This window comes from Panthera leo, chromosome A1 (assembly GCF_018350215.1).
Source record: "Panthera leo isolate Ple1 chromosome A1, P.leo_Ple1_pat1.1, whole genome shotgun sequence".
In the NCBI taxonomy this organism is placed as follows: Eukaryota; Metazoa; Chordata; class Mammalia; order Carnivora; family Felidae; genus Panthera; species Panthera leo.
Genome location: NC_056679.1, coordinates 217902782 through 217920416, shown reverse-complemented (window position 1 = coordinate 217920416; position 17635 = coordinate 217902782). Strand labels below are relative to the sequence as shown.

The following is a 17635-nucleotide window of genomic DNA, read 5'->3' as shown; positions in this document are numbered from 1 at the left end:
CCTATGTACAGATCTGAGCTGCTTCAAGTGAATATCTTCCTTATTTAGAGGATATTTTAAAACACATCTTGGCTCTTAATTCTCCATAGCATCCTAACTTCCCTACATAAATAACCAAGATGGAGTTTGAACTAGATTAATCTGTGTCAAAGAAAATGACCACACTAAAAAAATCCATTACTTGAGTGGTAAGTGGCACTATTTATGCATTAATGCACTCTTCCCCAATAAACAGGCATTTGTCTTAAGAGCTATAAAGGTGCTTATTTCTTATTTCTTAAGAAATAAAGGTGCTTTATTTCAATCAGTTCATACAGGTTCTTATTAGAGTTTGGGATAAGCCTATGTTACAAGACATGGACTCAGAGCAGATGAGAATCATATAACTCTTTAGGATTTAATATGAATTTTGAGAATAATTACTATATCTGGGGAAAAGGTACATCTGGGACAAAGAAAATAATAAAATGGAGAATTACAGAACATTTTTATATTTCCTAAGTGGTAAAGATCAATATGGGAAAATAAAATACACATAATTTTTGCAGTAAAAATAGAATGAGCCTAAATTATTATTTCCTTCTTGTTGATTGCTAATGATATAAAGGAGGGAAATGGCAACATAGTTAAGAACAATGTAGACCCTGGGTCACACTCTGCTTTTGACTATGGCTTCTCCATGTACTGCCTGAGGGACTTTGATAAGTTACCTAACCTTTTTCCATCTCAATCTAGATATTTGCAAAATGGAATAAAATATTACCTACCTCATCATACTTGCATAAATTTTAAATAAGTTGTTATCGATAAGGTCCTCGGAAAGAAAACAGCTTTGGCACATAGCAAACATTGTTAAATTATTTGTTGAATAACATAAAATAAAAAGCAGAATATCACAAAACCAGTTCACCATGAACAGCTACGGAAGAAATGGGGCTCATTTCTGTGGAATGTAACTCAAAGCCTGGTGACTGAAAGAAAGATGACACAAAGCAGAACCAGCACATTAAGGATCCTAAAGCACCTCATACAGAAGAAGCCACACCATAAAGTCCTAAAAAATAATCTTGAATCTGGTGAGAAGCATATTGAGTGGTAAAATGTCTATTTCCTCTTCCTTTCTTGGAGAGCTGAGCAAAGGTGGCTGAAGAAACTGGTGAGCAGGGTGGGTACCTTGGTGGAAACAAGCGAAGGTGAGAGAGATACATATGATGGTAAGAGGCAGGTGTAAAGTGGACAGTGATAGATTTGGGAGATGGGATTAGATACAATAAATTCAGATTCCCTCACTCGTGCCCTCAAGTGGGGATCCTTAAGGGGGGTGGGGGAGGAAAAGGACCACTTTCATACAAGGGAAAGAGAGTCAGAAGGTTTCTTCCTCTTTATTAAATAACCAAAAGCATCCTATGTAAGTGGAAAAAGAAGTCATCCTTGGTTATTTGGGAACTTGCAGATTCATCAGGAGGAACACATACATTGAGATTCTGCTTCCCTTCCACTTGCCTCTTCAGAGCCACACAACAAGAGCTCACCCGGGGGGTCAACTGTCACCTTTGCTTCTATGGAGCATCAAACAACTATGTTGACTAGACTGCAGAGCTACTGTCACCAGATACCATTTTGCAAACTGGTAACCATTAGGAACTTGTGTTGCAGCTAAATAGAAAAGTTAGCACCGCCGTTGCTCACATCTGCAAAAAAAGGAAATCCTGTCCTGAGTTTCTTTACTCGTGCTCTTCTGTGCTGGAGAGAAGTCTCCTGTGGGCATATCTGAGTGACAGACGACTCTGCTCCAGCTGCAGAGGAATTTGGAAATGTGAGTCTTGATACCTTTGCCAGGATGGTAGGATTCAGAACATAAAGATATAGAAAAAGGGTATTCAAAAACCATCATTTTCTATCCCTTCTGTCATATTAAACTTCTAATAACCAACATAAATCAACAACAAAATGTGTAACAAAACGTCATGTGATACAAACAAAAACACATGTTCATAGCAGACTGAGTGTCCTGGGCCAGGTTATTTTAATTTTAATTCAGTTTTTGAACTTTTAGTTAAAACGTCCTTATTGATAAGGATATGTTTAGTGCAGAGTTTTGGAGATCAAAAAAGATAATATATGTGGAAACATTTCTGGATATAAGTTGATAAGTACTTTTAATTTTTTTATTGTGTCAGTCTACAAGAACAAAATCCTATATGCTTTAACTGCTCTTTTAGTTTTTTTCCAATTTTTAAAAATACACCACAGTTAAATTATTAATTATGCTTATTTTTTACTGTCAGTTTCCCTTGCTGAAATTTTAGGACTTGAGGACAAAGATCTTTGTCTATTTTAGTCAAAGGATGTTTGCCAAGAGCTAATATGAGCATATAATAAATGGTAGGCCCTTAATAAATATTTATTTATGAATAAATTTATTTTCTTATTTTTTTTCTTTTCTTTTCTTATTTTTTTTTCAGTGATTCTAATTCTATTTTTTTCTTATTCTCATATAAACACAATAGCAAATTGTGAAGTTATCCAGGACATATTGAAAGGTTAACCTAAGATATAAATGGGTAAATAAACAAATTATGGATAGCAGAATTAGTACATAACATGACTTTCAGTGTCACTTTATAGAATAAGCCAAGATTTTTTACTTGAAAATTTTCCTAATTGTGAAATAAAGATGGAGTATAAAAGATATTTAAACCTGGTGGCTTCCATCGGTGTTCTATAAATATTATTTTATAAATTCTGGAGTTTATATAACTGAATATTTATTCTGAGAGATAGGATTCTTTTTTTTGAGATATGACTCTTAAGTAGAAAATATGGGGTGTCCTAAGCATTTCTCAAATATTGTTTTTCACAAATATTATGTGAAGTACAAAATTGTGTTTCTCTATTGCCAGTTGTATCTGTTCTCAGGGTTTATCCCATTATGAAAAATGGGGTGTAATAGAGCTTAAAACTGAATGAGCCTTTGACAATGTGGTAGATCCGATATTTTTCATGTTCCTCATTTCTGGAAAAAAATATACTCCTCGAGTAACATGTATATTTAGGTGAAGGTAAGATGAACGGCTAACTTCCTGAATGAAAGATAGAGTTCAACTTGAAATACTTCCATTCACTTATGCTCAACTCTCTTAGAATATTGTATTAAATCTCAAGCAGTTACACACCTTTAAAAGTCAGCCAACTGAGGCTTATTTTTCTTAACTATATACATCATTTTTATTGTGTCTACTCAATATAGAACTAGGCACTGTCAGGATATAGAAGCAAAAGGATCAAACATTTTGGGTCATGTGTTATATACCAGAGTAATCATTTTATTTTATATTCACAATTATCTTTGAGACTGATGTTACCATTCTTATTTTACAGATGAGAAGGCAGAAGCTGATTAACTTATTCAAGGGGAAAACATTCTTACTAATTCGCCATTCTCAAAAGACTAACTAGAACTTGTTGACTGAGAATCTAGCCTTTCAAGCATACTATTTTTTAAAAGCACTCTGAAATCTATCCACACGCTTTTCTTTTTATTCAAAAAGGACTTACTAAATGTCACTTCAGGATGTCACTATTACTGGTCCCTCAACCCCCATCAGGAAGTTGGCCTGTCAGTTTCCTTCTACCATGATCGAACTTTGAGGATAGCATGGCTTCCACTCAAAAAATTTTCCCTGCATACAGGCAGATGCTTGATTACATAATAATAATAATAAAATAAACAATATGACAATGTTGTGCAGTTCCTTCTTCCAGCTTCCTAGGAGTTTTGCTTCCAAATTTACCTAGACTTCAATTGAAAGTTTCATCATAAAATGGTAAGTCAGGCTTCATCTTCCATATTGAGAAGTGTTCTTTAAGAACACTATATAAATGCAAATAAATAAATGTGTACAAGACACTATCAGGCATCTATATGTATATATAGCTACAACTATACATACACAGGTGTTATGTTCCTATTGCAGCTGTAGCAAACTATCAAATCAAAGCGATTTCAAATTACACAAATTTTTTATCTTACAGTTCTGTAGGTCAGAAACTGAAAACAGCTTCTACTGGACCCAAATCAAGGTTTTGGCAGGTCTATGCTCTCTCTGGAAGCTCTAGGGAGGAATCTGTTTACTTGCCTGTTCCAGTCTCTAGAGGATACCCACATTCCTTGACTCGTATCTCCCATCGTCAAAATCAGCAATAGTCACTGTCTCATATGACATTATTCTGACATTGACTCTTCTTCTGTCTCTCACTTCCATTTTTTAAGAAATGTTGTGATTTCTTTGGGTCAAACTGGATAACCCAGGATAATCTCCCTACCCCAAAATTCTTAACGATAATCACGTCTGTAATATTCCTCTTGTCGTGTAAAGTAAGATATTCACAGATTCCAGGAATTAAGATGTAGACATATTATGAGGGCTGTGATGTGGAAATTTTTGGGGTTCAGAGCCGATGGCCAAGAAAGAATTCTTGAGACGTGTTCCATGCAAAAGGTAGTTTTATTAAATCACAGGGACAGGACACATGGTCAGAATGAGCTGCCCTGGTGTTGTGACAGGTGGCTAGATTATATACTTTCAAGTGGGAGGGAGTTAGGGGTAACATAAGTCTCTATAGAATTTTGGAAGCTAGGTTTCTAGGACCTTAATGGGACCAGCTGCTGTGAGGAAAATGTCATCGATTAGTGTTTAGTAAAACCTCAGTCATGAGACTCTTCAGATGTGTATCAGTGGGGCATAAACTTGGAGTATGATTGCGAACATCTATCTTCGGAGGGGCAGAGATAAAAGAAGTTTCCAAAGGAATTTTTATATGTTAAAGTAGACTTACAGGATCCTGGGGGTTTAAGATAATGTTAAACTAAGAGCCTTTTGCCCTTAGCAAAGTGTCATCATCTGGGCAGCTGAGCTCCTAAGGGAAGGTCACTCTGCCTAATTAAAGGAGTTGTTAATGGGCTGTAGACAGTAAGGAAATTTAATTTTTTCTTTTGCCTTTGTTTCCACATCAGGCATTATTCTGTATGTGTATGTGTATTCTATAATACATTTTTAAAAATCTGCAAACTGGAAGTATTTAATGGGCAACAGTTTTTGTGTGAAGAATCTAATTCTTGCCTGAAAGTAAAAAATTGGAAGAGGTGTGTTTGATTTTTAAGTCCACAGGGTGCTATTTAATAAATGACTGCTCCAGTGAACTGGAAGGTCTACCTTTAAATAAGCATTAGTTCTTTCATATTATTAGAATGTTAGAAGAGAAATTATAAGAAAAATGGTGCTCCAGGGTTGGATATTTGAATAAAATACACGCAAAATATATGGCAATATAAATACTATACTAACCTTAAAGTAAATGTTATACATAAACAAATATTTCATTCACAAATATGTTTTTCTACTACAGTTTAAAATAAATAGATAATCGGGTTATTCCTCAAATTACTAAGTAAACAAAGGCATCTTGTGTGTATGTGTGTGTATATATATATTTTTTTCCAGGAATATTTCAAAAAGCAGATGTACAATATCCTGTTTCTAAAAACTGTTACTTCTGTTTGTGTATGAGTACAAATCATATAGTTGTCCCAGTGTCTTCGATGTGATTTGATTTAGGGTCCAAGAGTGAATGGTCAACAAAGAATTCTTGAGACATTTTTGGTACAAAAAAGAGTGGTTTTATTAAAGCACGGGGATGGGATCCTTGGGCAGAAAGAGCTACGGATAGTGAGGAGCAATTGGTTATACAGTTTTAAGTTGGGGAGAGTAGCGACAAAAGGATTCCAGAAGCATTTTCATATGTTGAAGAAGACTTAAGGATCCTGGAGGCCCCGCTGGGGTCAAGTTAAGGTTGCTTTTTTGCCTTTAGGCAAAGCATTAGCATTAAGATAGTTGGAGTTCCAAAGAAAAGGCATCCTCTGCAGGTCTCATATATTTGGCAATGGGCTGCAAGCTACCAGGAAATTTAATTTTACCTTTCCTTTTGCCTTTGTTCTCTACAAAGTCTTTAGTAATTCATAATTTCTTTGACAAAATCATACATGGAAAATTTGTAGTCAAGCCCTTTTCCATTTCAAAAAGGCTATTAAAATCCACCTGGATCCACCTGGAACAGGTAAATATTGAATTAAAATCAGTTTTTAAATCTTCAAGGCAAATATAGGTGAATAACTTAAGAACATCTTAAATGGGGAGAAAAATAGCAACCTAAAACTCTACAGGCAGAGAAAGTACTTTAGCTAACCTTCAAATTAAACAATAGAAAATTACCGATTGCAAACAAAATTACCCATTTTGCATACGTAATTACATGGGTTTTATTTATTTATTTATTTATTTTGCATCATTAGATACAACTTAGGAAATTTAGCCTTAGCATTTGCCTATTTTGATCAGAAATATATAAATATACAAAAGACTTGCCCTAATACTATTATGCCTCAATTTTCCTTCAAATCACTGATTTAATGCAAAGCAAATTGGTCCTGTTGCTTCATTGCGCTAGTCATTTCTTTCTTATGTAAAGGAACGAAAAATAAAATTTCCCTCTACCCTCCTAGGTTTTTGACTGAAACACCTACCTAATAAAAGAAAAATTAACAGGAGAAAGATACATAAAAGTTTAATAATATGTATACTTCCTATATCCATGGGAGATACCCAGAAAAACTGAGCAACTCTGAAATGGCCCAAGCCACCACCTTAAATAACATCTTCAGATGAAAAGGAAAGGATACAGTGAAGGTGACCAGGAAAACCACTGTAAACAAAGGTAGTTGTTATGCAGATTAAGTCCTTGGGGCTCAGCTCATTGAGTGCCCAACTTAGGCTCAGGTCATTATCTCCTGGTTTTCGGGTGGAGCCCACATTAGGCTCCGTGCTGATGTCTCAGAGCCTGGAGCCTGCTTTGGATTCTGTGTCTCGTGCTCTCTGCTCCTCCCCTTCTCACACTTTGCCTTCTCTCTCAAAACTAAATAAAACATTAAAAAACTAAAATAAAAAAAAATCACTGCTCTTGACTATTATTTTTCCTTTCAATGAAAAGCAATGGATTCATCTTGCTTTCTCTCATTTTTAAAATTTTATTCTGCCTTTTCCCCAAGCAGCCTCTCTTCCTCCATTTGTTAACTATAAAGATCTTTTGTGTATGTTGTTGTTGACCATGTTTAGGGTGGTTAACACTGAATTTGTTATAGATGTAAGTGAAGGGGAGCGGCACATAACACCCCAAAAATGCCTCTTCGCCATATTTAGGGCTGATTATTTTTCAGAAACTGCAGACACAGGAGAAGCTCTGAGAACCAGTGGAAGTGATCCTTTTGTAAGACATTTGCATTTATAAGGAAAATCTCCCTTTTGTAAGGTGTCCATCTCTCTCTGGGGGGAAGGGAGGGACCAATCTAAATCTCTAGAAACTCAGAGATGACAAGGGCTTAATCTGCATAACAACTACCTTTGTTTACAGTGGTTTTCCTGGTCACCTCACCTTCTCTTCTTTTTAGCTGAGGAGGTTATTTAAGGTGGTGGCTTCTGCCATTTCAGAGAGTTGCTCAGTTTTTCTGGGTATCTCCCACGGATATAGGAGGTATACATGTTATTAAACTTTTATGTATCTTTCTCCTGTTAATTTTTCTTTTATTAGGTAGGTGTTTCAGTCAAGAACCTAGGAGGGTAGAGGGAAATTTTATTTTTCGTTCCTTTACATAAGAAAGAAATGACTAGCGCAATGAAGCAACAGGACCAATTTGCTTTGCATTAAATCAGTTATCCTCAAATCTGACTGCAATGTATAATCATTTGAGAAGTTTTGAACGGATAGGAGTGCTTTGGCTCCTCCCACAGGGGTTCTAATTAGCCTGCGGAATGGCATGGCAATTTCAACATTTTAAAAGCTCTTCAGGTGCTTCTAGTAGGCTGCTCAGATAGAAAATCATTGAAGGAAGCAGTGAATATGTCAACCCTAGGAATTTTTTAATTCCCTTCTATACCAAGTACATTGTCACTTGTTTGAAATAAATTCTCTTCAGTTGTCAAAGTGGCTCAGTAAGATAGATGTTATTATCCCCACTTTACAGATGAAACACAGACATTAAGAAAATTAACGTGATATGTTCAAAGTCACACATCTAATATTTTTAAACACCAGGGTTAGAAGAAAAATGTGCCAGATTAAAAAACTCATCCTTTGCAATATTCTATCCTCTAGAAGCTAGCACAATCTCTGGGACCTAGGGGCCATTAAAATCCAAGTTAACTATTGCCCATAAATCCGTTTGTGCTAGTATTCTTAAGTATACCTACTCTTCACCAAAGTCTATGCATATGCAAAATGAAAATATTCATATTTGGAATAGCACTAAAATATAAATACAAATATATTTAAATAGATTGACAACAAAATATTACTTTAAGAATAAAAACATTATAGAAAAGGGGCATCTGAGTGGCTCAGTAGGTCAGTCTTCTGACTCTTCATTTCCACTCAGGTCATGATCTCACGGTTCATGAGATTGAGCCCCACACTGGGCTCGGTGCTGACAGCATGAAGCCTGCTTGGGATTCTCTCTCTCCCTCTTTCTCTGCCCCTGACCTGCTCACACAGGCACGTGAGCTCTCTCTCTCTCACTCTCTTTCTTTCTCTCTCAAAAATAAATAAATAAACATTGAAAAAAAATTACAGAATATCCATTTCTACTCTTCAGGTATGCTTTCCTAACTGAACCATAGTGTCATGAAATCTTTAACACACAATATTCTTTTAAGGAGATATACCCTCTGCCACTTCTAATTTATCTTATCTTTATAGTATTCAACATAAAAATATAACTCCAGATTGTCTCCCAATTTTTATTTGAATATACAAAGTTAAAATTTGATTTACTTCACTTAAAAAATATTTGAAATATTATTGAAAACAAGTGTATTTCTTGTATAATTCCTAGTATTCTCCTCTCTGGTTATGAACTAAAATCATGGGATGTAAAGCTTGTAAATATTTGGGAAGTTAATTTATCATGTTGTATTTATTTCATGAGAACCCGAGTATTACCTTCCCAAAATTTTTGCAGTGGTGTATTCCAAAAATAAATCACAATCATCAAGACAGTCCAGTAAAGGAGCAAGATTCATGACCTGCAAACATCAAGTTTTAAAGTCTGACACTGACACTGCGTCTTTTTGCACCCTTCAAATTCTGCCTCCCCTTTCCCCAAAGTGTGTGATTCTGCCTTAGTTGTAAGGACAGAAATTTCTGTTTTCTTTTCTAAATAAAAACCTTTGGAATACTTAAAAGCAAATTGGTTTAAACCTAACTAGAATAACCTTTGTTTCAGTGCTGAGTACATTTTGCATGTTAGCTCTTTTGTTACATTTGATACCCCACTGCACATTCTATTTTTTTTCCGTGTTTTCAGTCTTCAAACAAGAAGTTGAGTCTCTATTTTAAAGAAGAGTGATTTTTTTTCTAATTTAAAAACTAGAAATAGGTATTGATAAAAAAAAAAAAAAGAGGCTGAGGTGTTAAAGAAAATTAGGTAATTATCAAAAATACTTGTGAGAGAATAACACAATGAAAAACTTGTCTGATTGTAGGATCGAATTAAAGTTAGTAGCAGTTCAGCTTTGGCTAAAGATCTTATTTTAAAAGAAGACTAAATAGGCATTTTTACTACATGTGGTTTTAATCAGTGTGATATAATTTTCAGTTCCTTTGATTAATGAGTGCATTCTCAGCTCTTAGGTGTTACCTATTTGTTCAGAAGCCATAGAAACACTTCGATTTAACTGGCTTAAACACAATTTTTGACTTACTTAATTAGCTTCTCTAGAGTTGCTAATAACCATACAGCCTTGACTGTGAACCATGTAATTATTTTGACATTAATTCTCTCCCTGGGATATCTCATGCTTGATGTCATCATTTCTCCACTTCAATTTCTGGCTAGTAATTTTACAACTGTAATGAAACTACTATTGGAAGATGTGCGTGAATATTATACCTTAAAATTTTGTGACATAAATAGGTGTCAATTTTAATCTCAATCTAATAGCAACTATATGCTTTATAATACCTGATAAGTTACCAAAAAGTGAGATGAGAAAACCAGTTATATACCTTAAGGAAAGATGAATCAATGTCAGTCTTATCAAAGCATGGATATACATTTTTAAGAATTTGATTCAATTCTTTAGATTAAATTACCAAAAATTTGGCATACCAAAATTATGGGTTAGACATTTTTCGACCAAGAAAAATTCTCTTTGAAATTATACCTTTGTAAATATATGTGTGCGCTTGAGAGAGAGAGAGAGAAAGAAAGGAAAGAGAGAGAAAAAAACAGGGGGATCGAACTGTAAAAAAGAGAGACAGGTGACTGTTAGTGGTGAAAGAAAGAATGTTAATATGGCAAATTTATTATGCATTACATTTTGCCTACTCCCCAAATATTGTAATGTCTTAATTTTCAATTCAGGGAAAAAAAATTTACTAACACCAACCACATGCACAAAGAAATTAAGCTAGGTAAATGCTGATGAATAAAATGACCCACTGGATTTTGAAGTAAAGGGGCTCAGCCAGGTAGTGCTCATTCCCTCTTATACCACAATCCTCAGGAACTTTCTATACCCCTTGAATCTCCAGTCCTTTGAGAAAACCAACTTTTTCCCCTCCCACGATTCTGTGGGACTATCTTGTCTCTCTTTGCCCAGGTCAAATTCTATGGTTGATCATTATAATCATTCTCCCTTACTTTTCTCACTCCATGCCACTTGCTTGGAAAAAAAAAAAAAAATCACACCATGGAAACACTTTTTCTGAACCTCTGTTAGTGCAGCTTTTTGGAATGCTGAAAAATACATTTTTTTAAATTTATTTTTATTTTTTTTTATTTTCTTGACAGGGAAAAAATGTTTTTTAATTACATACTCAATCCATTTAGGTGCAATACGTTTCTTCATTTTTCAGTGAAAGAAGTTAGAAATTAACTTTAAAAAAACAATCAGCAAATGGCAAACAAATTTCCTTGAAAGTCACAGTCACATATAGAGTGCATCCTAGAAAAGAGGAGGGGCAGGACAGGTTCCACCCACTTTCATGAGTTTCATCAAGTACTAGACCTACTCAAGGGTGGAGAGAAAGGCAACTTTCAAAAAGGAGTGTGTTATTAAATGAGGCATTTACTATACTCCTTCCTAAGAGCACCAGGTGGCGGACAAGTGTTCTAAACTAGATCTAGGAAGTGGAATATCATACTTGACCGCCTTCAGGTCACGGGCCAGCTTTTCAGCAGTCTCTGGAGTGACAGGCTCCTGTTTGTTCTTGGCAAGTTTCTCAATCGCATAGGGGTCATCTCGGAGATCAATTTGGGTCCCAACAAGCAAGAAAGGAGTCTTTGGACAGTGGTGAGTTATCTCAGGCACCCACTTCTCCTTCACACTTTCAAATGAGGATGGAGACACCACTGAAAGACTAGAAATACATCTGTTTGTGGATAACTCAGCGATCGTAATCTGTCATAATCATCTTTCCCTGCAGTATCGAAAAGTCCAAGAGTATGTAGCTCTCCACTAATCTTAACTGTGACTGCACAGTTGTCAAAAACAGTCGGTACATACTCCGATGGAAAATATTTGTTGTGTAGGATATCAGGAGACAAGTTTTACCAACGGCACCGTTGCCCACAACAGCACACCTAATTGTCTGCATTGCTGAAACAGTTTTGTACCCACTTTAAATATTTCAAATTCAGTGATGACCTCAGCTTCTCCGCCGGGGCGATGGCAGCCTGAAAAATACATTTTAAATTCGAAATCTGGAACCTGGAGTGTGTCTTTATGTGTCCAGACATCTTAACTATATTTTTTATTCCATTATTTTTCCTAGTTGTCTTAGATAACTATTTTCATTCTTCTTTTCTCCTCCAGTGATTTATACCAACTTCTCTGTCTTTTGTCTAAATTGGTAAACATACTTTTATTAAGGAAATTGAAGCACTTGAAAGAATTTTTCCAGATTCTTCTGCATATCAGCATATCTCCTACCTCCTAACTCATATAATCTCTTTTACTGCTTGTTATTATATATGAACCATTCATGATCCTCTTTATAGTTAATGTCCTAACTCAGGCATTAATTTGCTTCCCTTTTTGCCTACTCCAGCATATAGCTTCAGCAATGTCCCATATTTCTAACACAGCCTGTTTTTATTTCTATCAAATCATTTACACTGCTATAAAATAAAATATTATTCTTCCAAAGTAAAAGAGGAGAAGGAAGAGGAGGAAAGTGGTGGAGGGGGAAGAAAAGGAGGAAGAAGAATTTCCTAACCCCCACCTGTCACATTTTGCTTCCCTCCCTTCAAATAGCACTTCTCAAATGAAAAAACTATATACATTGTCTCTAATCTTTTCTAGTATCTCTTTAAAGACTTTTTCATCACAAAGCAATCTAACTCGCTTTTGTCAAGTTTACCAATCTAACTTGCTTTTGTCATGATACCTATGTTGCTATTTCCAAAGGCCACTTCTCAATTCTCAGTATATCTAACCTAATAGCAATAGTCTTCAGAGTTAGTCACACACTCCTTAATAAATTTAATCACTAGGATAACACATATTATTTTGTCTCCTATTTCCATGGCTGCCTCCTCAAAGTCTGCCTTATGGGTCATTCCTCTTCTTCCAGATACCTTAAGTTTAGAGTATCCTATGACTTCATGATTTTTTTTTTTTTTCTTAGCTATGTACACTCAGACCATACATCAGGTGACTGATATGCACTTAACACCTGAAACACGTTTTTACAGAACTTCCAAATTTGTATCTTCAGCACAAATCTTTCTCCCTAACTCAACACATACACTCAACTTCTTACCTGAATTCTCCTCTTATGTATCAAATAATTCTTGCCTTTCTTCCTTCCTTTCTTTCTTTCTTTCTTTCTTTCTTTCTTTCTCTTTCTTTTGAGTTAAGGAGAAAGAGGGAGAGAGTTCAAGTGAGCAAGAAACAGAGATAGAGGGAAAATCCCATCAGGGGCAGAGAGAGAGAGAGAGAGAGAGAAGTGGGGCTCATCAGGGGCTCATGTTTTACCCAAAGCCAGGCTTGTGCTTACCCAGGGCACGAGCTCAAGAACTGTGAGATCATGACCTGAGCCGAAGTTAGATTCTTAACAACTGAGCCATCCAGGCACCCAAATAATCGCTTTTCTAATTTAACATGTCCAAGATAGAGCTCTGATCTTCTGTGCCAAATCTTTTACAGTCATAGACTTTCCTATTCCATTTGATGGCCATTCTGTTTTTCAAGTTGGAACTCTCCTTGAATCTTTTCTTACCTATTTAATTCATTTCTTAAAACCCAGAATTTAGCCACTTTCTACTATGTCCCCTGCTACCTTGTCAGTGTTTGTCATTTTAATCCCTCAGGTATACAATTACAGTTGTCTTCTACTTCCATCTTTGCCAAATTCCCAAAATCAGTTCTCAATGAAATATTGAGAGTGGTCCTTTTAAAAATCTAAGTCTAATGGCATTCATGCCTGCATCTAGAATCTTCCTCAAACTCCTTATTTTATTCAGAGTAAAAACACACTTATAGTCATCTAAAAAGGCCATCCTGATCCTAAAACAAGACCCTTTTCTTATCTTATCTCCTATTATTTCCCCCTCATACTTGCTCCAAGCCTACTGGCCTCTTACTCTTCAACTATGCTTGGTAAACTCCTATTGTGAGCCTTTATACCACCTATTTCTTCTACTTGGGATAACCTTCACCTAGGCATCTGCATAGATATCTTTCTGACTACCTTCATGATTTTGTTCAATGTCACTTACTCAAAGCAGAGCACCCTAACTTCTGCCTTGCGCCTGACCCTTACAATCTTGTCCAGTTTACCCAGTCCATGATCCAGAAGCACTTTCCATGACAGTATAATGTATATAATGTACTTATTATCTCTATAGATTGTACTCTTTCTCCTTCCCCTAGATTAAAAGATTGGCAGGGATCTGCCATATTTATTCTGATAGTTTATATGTCCCATTCATTTAAAATGGTGCCCAGCATAGTAAGATTCAACTTTTGCTAACAACAAACAAAACTGATTCCCAACTGTTATATGTGATGCACTCTTTCTCTCTCAACTCTTAGGGTTGTCCGTTTATCCTTAATATACTGAAGTTTCATTACAATGCCTACATGCTTGTTTTTGCTGGAATTTGTTTGCACGTATTATTGTATTAGTGTTGTTGTAGATGTTGTTTTAAGTAGTATCGAATTCTGAAGACTCATCACATTTATTATGTAAAACTTGAGACCTTTATTTCTGTACAGGTTTCTTGTCATCCATACTCACTATTTGTACTTTTAAAACTCTAATTAAAAGTATTTTGAAGCTTTTGGGTTGACACTTTTGCTCTAAACCCTTTTCATATTTTCCTTACTTGTTTCCTTTGGACTATACCATGATCTAGTTTAACATGATTTTGTTAACTGTGTTGTCTTTACACTTGATCTTAATGATTTGTTGCTGCTTTGGTCATTTTAATATTTATTATTCAATTTCCAAGATTTCTTACTTTTCCTGTTTTATAACAAATTTTCATTTTACACAGTCTCCTATCTTTACAGCGCTTGGTTCCATTTTGAATTTATGAATTTTAAATATATGAGTTTTATAATTTTCTTTGTAAGTATAATTCTGTTTATCACTTTTTGCAGGTGTTACATATTCTGTATGTTTATATCTAGAATTAGAACTTCCTTGCATGAACTTAATTATGAATTGGCTTTCTATCTTTGGGGGGTGGGAGGAATTTCCCCTGCACCAGTTCTGGATTGTATGTGCTTCCTTCCCAGGAATCAAATAGGGCTAAATTAAATATCTAGTATGAACACATATATTTAGTATTACCTTAAGGAACAGAGTTTCAGTTTCCTTATCTTTACAACAGAAATGTGTACGTACCAATTGTAAAAATGCATTTAAATGATTTAAATAAGAAAATATATGAACTTTCATATATATTAAGTGATTGATATATGATTAATAAGTATTATTAGCAAACTGTGAAATTCTTGAGAACATATTTTGAATCTTGTTTCTTTTTATTCTCAGTAACTACCATAGTAACTGTCATACCATAGGTAAAGTTCCTACTCGTGGAGTGAATAAAGGATGGAAAGGAGGAAAAGTTGTTTGTTAGTTTGTTTTGGCATTTATTTAGAAGGAGCATTAGTCTTTTTAACTTCTTTGATTGTGACATTTTTTTCTGCTGTGTCTAAAGGATACTTAAATATCACAGTTGAGAGTACTGGTCATTGGTTGTCAACACCAGGTATTAGAGTCATGAGAGAAGACAAAAACACTGTGAAAACCTGGTCCTCAACTACAGAGTTTTTGATTTAGTTGTTTTTAGGTGCATCTAGTTCATTACATGTAATTCCAGTGGGCAAATGTTTTTAAAACAATAATAAAAATATAGGGTTAAAAATTAAAACAAGATGGGGTCCTTGGGTGGCTCAGTTAAGCATCCAACTTCAGCTCATATCAGGTCATGATACGGTTTGTGGGTTTGAGCCCTGTATTGGGCTCAGAGGCTAGAGACTGCTTCGGATTCTGTGTCTCCCTCTTTCTCTGCTGCTTCCCCACTCACGCTCTGTCTCTCTCTCTCTCTCAAAAATAAGTGAACATTTAAAAAAATTAAAAACAATTAAAACAATAAAAATACAAAGTCTATATATTGATCCTTAATACACATAGCCAATATTTATCTCTGATTATTTCACAGATACATCAGCATAATTTGAACAATATTTAATAGACAATAGAGCTTGAATTAGATTTTATGTACAATAACAATATGGCAAATACACAGCAAAATGTTAAAATAAGATGATAAAATAAGCAATGGTGCTGTTAATTATGTTTCAGATTTAGCTGGGAAAAATTGTTCTGAAGATAATGTTTAAACCAGCCTATAGTTTATTCTAAAAATTATATACACCTGCATTCAACATTTTGATCATTTTAATCATTTTAATTAATTTAAAAAATAAACGTAATTTCACTTATTTATTGTTTTTTACTTGCAACTTTGTTGTTGTTGTTGGACAACTGATGTACTCTAGGCGCTGTATTATGTACTGGTGGCACATAATAGAGACTGATACTTCTCACCTACACTTACATACTAAAAGTAATAATAAACAGTCCACACAATTATAATCAGTGTTACTAATTTTAGGGTGTAAGTTTCAGTAATGTTTTATTAGATGTCAATTCTGATTAGTATTTGAAAGACACCATAATAAAAGATATAATTACTTGAAAGAAGAGAAATGATGAAAAAGTAATTTTCTCTTAATAATAAAAACATCTTATTTAGCATATGAAATTAAGAGAATAAAGTGGGTTCATCGTTTATGTCCAACACAGTACATAATTATATATTGTTTTTATGATAGAATAAATTTTTTACAACTTAGAAAAAGAGATCTCTGTGAGACTAATGACAGTTTCTAGCCATCTAGACTATATTTTTTATTCCATTAATTGTCCAATGACGTATTTGTATCTTAAACCTGGAGCCAAAAAAAACAACTTATTTTGACATCTTGACAGCATTCTCAAAGCATTAAAAAAAAAAGTGATATTTGTAGCAAAATAAACCTGTGAAGTTAGGGGTAATTCTATTTTAATCTAGTTGTATATTCAATGTAATAGATTCCTCTAACGCCTATGGATTCAAACAGCTATTAGGACCACCTTGAATATGGTTCCACATTATTACAAGTTTTTAAGAAATGGTCTCATGTCATGGACTTGGGTGCTGGGATAGAAGAATTCTAAAAATAACCCTCAATGGCCCTTTCCTTGTATCATCGCTCCTTTATCTGTGGACAGAATTTATGAATATGACTAGATGTTACTCCATGATTAATGTTACATTACCTGGTACAAGTAATTTTGCAGATGTAATAAACATTGTTAATCAGTTAACCTTAAAATAGTGAGATTATTTTGGTCAGCCTCATCAAATGACAAAGCTCTTTAAAAACAGTTTCTTTTGTTTAGTTAAGAATGAAAAGGAGAGAGATTGTAGGTATGAGAAGGGCGCTTCCCTGCTGCCTTTGCAGGTGCAGAGGGCCTTGGGAGAAGGAACACAGGCCAGCCTCTAGGAGTGGAGAATGGCCTCCTGGCAGAGAGCTGACAAAACAAAACAAAGCAAAACAAAGCAAAACAAAGCAAAACAAAACAAAACAAAACAAAACAAAACAAAACAAAACAAAACGGTACCCCAGATTTATAGCCACAAACAACTGGATTCTGTTGACAATCTAGGTAAGTGTGGAAGCAGATTCTTCTCCTGAGACTCTAAGCAAGCGCCTGGAACTGCCAATTCACTGATTTCAGACTGTGAGAACATAAGAGAACTCAGTCCAGCTGATCCAATCCTGACCTAGTTATAAGACCAATAAATGGGTATTGCTTTAATCCTTTGAGTTTGTGATAATAGAAAACTGATACAGGTATGAATCCAACTTCTGCCACTTCTTAGGTGTACAAATAGGGTAACTTAAGGAGTTATTATGGGGATATTATGGGGGATACAGAGAAGGGAAAATCCGGTTGA

General features: G+C 34.9%; 1 pseudogene; it reads right to left on the bottom strand.

Annotated features, from left to right (window-relative positions):
- Positions 1 to 11195: 11195 nt before the first annotated feature.
- LOC122198629 lies at positions 11196 to 11709 on the bottom strand (annotated as a pseudogene).
- Positions 11710 to 17635: the final 5926 nt, after the last annotated feature.